Raw genomic sequence first — 6,000 nt, forward strand, 5'->3', positions numbered from 1 at the left:
AATCTTTGAGAATTGAAATACAAAACATGCACCAATAAAATTACAAATCTTCTAAATATTATTTGGAGTTAATGTTGTCTGGTTGTTGTTGTTTAAAAACTGGCTTTGGTGGAAGTGAAAGGTTCACAAAATAGTAAGGCACTCTCCAGGAAGAAGGAAATCATTTTGCTGATGTCTGCCAAAAATAAGAGAGAGAGACCTGCTACCTATCGACATTTTTCCTCTTTTATTTTTGGCAAAACATCTTCATCCTATAAAAGAAAAACAAACTAAAGCACACAAATTTTGAATGTCACAAAATGGCATGGGCATAAGGAGAGCAGAGACCTGTGCCTCTTGTTCCCATTCGTACCACAGGGGGTATCTTGTGGCATTTGCGCAGCACACAGTCTGTACAACAATTACAGTCACAGTGGGGAAAGTTTGATATTGTCCCAGGTGCAAAATACAATGCATTCAGACATGGGAAAGTGCAGTTATCAAAATGGGATAAAGGTTGTTTTGATACCTTCCAGGCAGTCTCCACTGAATAGATAACAGCTGTGCATTTGCTGTGTTTTAAAAAGTATTTTTAAAAAATTGGGAAAAAGTACCATATATACTTGACTATAAGTCAATCTCACATATAAGTCAAGAGCAGGTTTTGAGATCAAAATTATGGATTTTGATATGACCCATGAATAAGTCGAGGGTAAAGTGTAGGGGCATGTAATGAAAGATGTAAAGGATTAAACAAAGGGAAAAAGCCAAAGAACTTAAAAATTATTTTTGTAATTATTATATTATAATAATAATTATTATAATTATTTGTGCTTATACTAAAGGCTGGATGGACGAGAGAGTAGAAGGGGGGTCAGTTCTTCAGGGCAGATGAAACTGTTGTCTTTCACCAGGGGATGGTGTGTGTGTGTGTGTGTGTGTGTGTGTGTGTAAAATTTAAAGTACAGTACTTACATTGACCTGTGGATAAGTCGACTCAGTTTTTTTGGGTCAATTTTTTAACCAAAATTTCTAGACTTATACATGAGTATTTACAGTATATGATTGGGATGAAGAAACTGATGTATCCTGTACCTCTTCCAGTTCTCCTACATGAAGCTACGAGCTATAATTTTGCTTTATGGCTGGAATGGACAAAGACCAGTCCTCCAGAATGGACTGGAAGTACTAGCAGCAAAGTCAGTGTTTAGAAATGTTGAGCATTAGAGTCTAACAATACCTATAGGGCTTGCTCACCCTTTCTTCATAGTAAAGTTAGTTTGGATCCTGGCACCTTCACCAAGAGGCTGTAAGTGCTTAATATGCAAATTATGGAAGAAAAGGTATTAATAGCAATTCTCTAGCAATGATTGGTGGCTGTGGTTGTTTTGTGCCTTCAGAAACATTAAGGGGACTTTGTGGGATCAGTTTTATTTGCTTTATAGTAAGTAAAATCTATGCTATCTGAAACCAGAGCATAGTACTTAGATGTTAAAATGCTTTCGTTTATGTGACAGTTCTGATGTTTTAATTGTTTTTAGTACTAAAAAGCATGAAATAAAAAATTATGTGGGAAGCAGATCCAATTGGTCTGAAGTAGTTCAGATGCACTAAAATAGTAGTAGTGCCAAGGTAAAAGCTGTAATAAATAGTAATAATAATAATATATATATATATATATATATATATATATATATATATAGGGTAATGTTTGCCCACACAGTTTTGAGTGTTTTACTATTTGTATATTGTCAGCCATAAGTATATGCCAGTTTGATTCATGTGCAAAAAAAAAAAGTTTTGTTTTTTTTAGTGCTAAGCTATTCTTCTCTACAGGTAGCCCTGTTAAATATACAGAGCTTAAAAAGTTATAGCCACCCCTTTTACAGCTATATTGGGGCTGCAGCAACCACACGCTGTAGCCCTAATCTGGCCTTTCCAGGGCACAAAAAGGAGCCTCAAAAAGTGGCTCCTTTTTGCGCCCTGCAAAGGGCGCAATAACTGTAGTGTTGTGGCTTTATGGCACTCCTTTGGCTCTGTGTTGTGCAGATGCAGCATCAGAGGAGCACCATGATGCCACGCACCATGCAGTGTGGTACACAGCATCATTTTGCCCTGGGGAGCGGAAACAGCGCATGCGTCGTGTAGATAGAATTCTCTGACTCCGCCCCCAAGCCAGCCCAAACTGCCAGTCTGTAAAGAGCCTTAGCAAGTCTAATTGCTTGCTGGTTCTAATACAAATGAAATTAGGTACCATTATATTTACAACTCAGGATTTTCCATTCATCAGAGGTAGGTAACAGTTACTTTTTCGTTACTTGTAAAAATGCTATAAGCTCCTGACCAGTGGTGCAAAATACACTTTGTAAAATCTACACAGTCAGTTAGTTCATCAAAGGTGTCACCAAGAGGGTGCACGGAGTATTCAACACACCTCAGGGGTGGGGGTGGCACCCACTTGGGCCCTCCATCTACTACAGCTGCTGGGGAGGGTGCAGTGCTGCTGTCAACCAGCACCGTCTTCCAGGTCTGGCAGGGCTGCTGGCTGGCCAGGAAAGGGAGATGCTGGCAGCAGTGGCTCCACAGACCTCTCCCCTTCCTGCTCTCATGGTCTTCCTTTCCTGTATGGCTGGCTGCCAAGTGGCAGCAACAAAACAGCAACTCTATTATGCTTTGGTCAAGTCTCACCTGGAATACTGTGTCCAGTTCTGGGCACCACAATTCAAAAAGGATGTTCACAAGCTGGAACGTGTCCAAAGAAGGACCACCAAATGGTGAAAGGCCTGGAAGTCATGCCCTATGAGGGGAGACTTAGGGAGTTGTATATGTTTAGCCTGGAGAAGAGAAGGTTAAGAGGTGATGTGATAGTCCAGTTTAAGTATAGAAAGGGGTGTCATATTGAGGATGGAGAAAGCTTGTTTTCTGCTGCTGCAAAGAATAGGACCTTCTGCTTTGTTGAGGTGGACTCTCTTTTCCTCTTGTTTGAATTCATGGAGCAGTGGGTTCAAACAAGAGGAAAAGAGATTCCATCTAAGTATTAGGATGAACTTCCTGACAGTAAGAGCTGTTTGACAGTGGAGCACACTGAGCGGTGGAGTCTCCTTCTTTGGAAGTTTTTAAACAGAGGCTGGATGGCCATCTGCCAGTGATGCTTTGCTTGAGAGTTCCTGCATGGCAGGAGGTTGGACTGGCTGGCCCTTGGAGTCTCTTCTAACTCTATGATTCTGTGATGACTGCAGTTGTTGTCACTTGCCTGCTATCATTCACCCTCTCAATGCTCTTTTGAAGAGAAGCGCCAAAGAGCTGCTGTCACCACTATCATTTCCCTGCCCGTGCATTCAAATTGGCCAGAAGTGGCATTTTGTGTCAGAGAGGGTAGAGGGAGTTGGTGCTTCTTTAGATTCTCCTAGGATGGACTAAGCTCTTGCATTTCACTGTTCTACTGAGAGAAGGGGATGATTTCTATTTTAATAAGAGTTAAGATACAGAACTTACACTGATCCATGAATAAGTTGACCCAGGTTTTTGGGATCAGTTTTTTAAGTAAAATTTCTAGTCTGATACATGTATGTATGTATGTATGTATGTATGTCCTAACAAGGACTTAAATCATATTTTGATAAGCTTCATCTTCTTTGGTACACTTTCTAAATGATTGAAGTTTAACCTCACTGATGCACAATCCCATAGGTGTCCACTCAGAAATAAGGCCTCCTGAGTTCAAACCTATTCCCAGGTAAGTCTGTATAGAACTCTAGCCTTAGTCTCTGCATTAGATCACTTTGTTGTGTTTTTTTTTTTAAAAGGGGAAAATGTGAGTATGTGGAAGGTTTTTGGATGTAGTTGAGAGTTGTGACATTTACCATATGCCTGTAAAATAAACACAGAGCTTGTTCTTGAAGTCAGTATTTTAGTTCAAAACAACAGTATCAGGTAACTAGAGAGATTAATCTCCCCCCTCCTTTTTTCTTTTCTTTTTTGCCTGTAAGGAATATTTTGTTTTTTAATGTTGAAAGAGAATAGGACATGTCCTACTAGCAAAGGCATGAAAGGACAAGACCTGTTTTTCTGTATCTGTTCATATCTCTGAGACTTGCAGAAGTTTCTCATTGTACACACTCAAGTGTCACATTAGCTGTGTGGGGCTGGTTATATCCCCCAGTGGTTGTCAGTTCAGCCTCTGAAAGTTAATGGACTACAACTCTCATAATTCCTCACTATTAGCTTGCTGGCTATGGCTGCTGCGAGTTTCAGTCCAGTGGCATCTGGAGGATTTCTCAGTTTCAAACCTTGAGCTAAAATGACAGGATGGTGTCATCCTAAGGACTGCAGCATAGCTTTGGCACAGCTTCTGCTCTCTTAGGATGCATGCATCATTTAAACAGCATACCTCCAAAGTGACCTGAAGCAGCTTTATTTTGGCCTGTCTGTATGGGCCCATAGCCTACAGCAGTATTCATTGGCAGTCTCCCATCCTTGTACTAACCAGAACTGACCCTGCATCCATGATCAGACAGGATCAGGTGCCTTTAGAATATTTAGGCATGAGGGAAGATGCAGGGCAATATTTCTGGTTGAACAGCAGTAGTGGGGATGTGGTCTGCAAGCAATTTTGGGCTGGCTGTTGGCACCTGGACTTGCTGTAGTTGCCATCCTTGGAATTGACAATTTGGGAATAAATAAATATAGTCTGAGCTGGTATGTTGTGCACGTGTTTGTCCTCTTTGCCTATAAGTCATGAATGGAAGCACAGAAAGAAATGTAATGGGGAGGGAAATGAAATTTACACACGCACGCATGCACGGTACACACACACACACACACACACACAATTTGAACTTGTTCCACTCATTTCTTTAAGCAATTTCCCCCTAGCCCAGTTGAGTTCTGGCACCGGAGACTGGCTGTGGGGGTGGAGAATCTCTTTTCATGCTTCTCTTTCTCTGATTTGTAGAGTATTTAAAAAACCCAGACCAAACCAAATACAAGCTTTTTTTTAAAGCACATTTTTGTTGAAAAAAGTTGATTGATGCTTCTCTCAAACACACTTTAGTTGCTGATTAACTTGTCTATTTGATTTCTTTCTGTCATTTCATTAGCAACTCACATTCTGCTTTGACTGACAGTTAAGAGTCCTACATTTTCAAGCTGGCATAAGCAATTTTATCTGAAACCTTAGGGTATGTCATTAAATAAATGATGTCCAGGGACCCAGGAGGGATAATGACATTGCACTTCTTGGTTTCTTCTGAATATATAGAAATCTGTTGGAGCTTGGAAGTAAATCATTACATGTAGTGTGGGTAGCAAAGATATATGTGTAAAAATAAATGTCTGGTAAACTCAAATTAAAAAGTAACAACTAACATTTACTTAGTGGTCATATTGCAAACATATGTTGAATAATGAGTGCACCAAACAATTATAGCAAAATCATTCACTGTGTAGACCATGAGAAGCTAAGGTTTACTCTAAGAGAAATGGGAGTGCCACAATATCTGATTGTCCTGTTGTACATCTTATATTCTGAACAAGATGCCAATGGCAGGACATAGGGAGAAATGGTTCCTATTAGCAAAGTGATCAGAGAAGGCTGATTTTTATCACCTTATCTGTTAATCTGTATGCAGATCATATGGAAAGCAGGATTAAACCCAGAGTGAGCAGGAATGAAAACTGGGGAAGGAACATATTTAAGATATGCAGATGATACCACATTACTTGCAGAAAATAGCAGACTTGGAATAACTACCGATGAAATTTAAGGAGATAGGTGCAAAAGCAGAATTACAGCTGAATTGTAAGACAAAAATAATTACCGTAGATGATTTATATAAATTTAAAGTGGGTAACAAAGACATTGAATTAGTTAAATATTTCTTGTACATTGCTTCACTCATTAATCAAAATGGAGGATACACTCAAAAAAATAGAAGATGTATGATTGGGAAAACCAAGCATGAAGAATAAGTGCGATGAGATACAATTAAATAATTCATGCCATTTCCAGGTATCGTTGTG

The sequence above is a fragment of the Sceloporus occidentalis genome, unplaced genomic scaffold (genome assembly GCF_023333645.1).
Source record: "Sceloporus occidentalis isolate IW3139 unplaced genomic scaffold, rSceOcc1.0.p SCAF_5, whole genome shotgun sequence".
Lineage (NCBI taxonomy): Eukaryota > Metazoa > Chordata > Lepidosauria > Squamata > Phrynosomatidae > Sceloporus > Sceloporus occidentalis.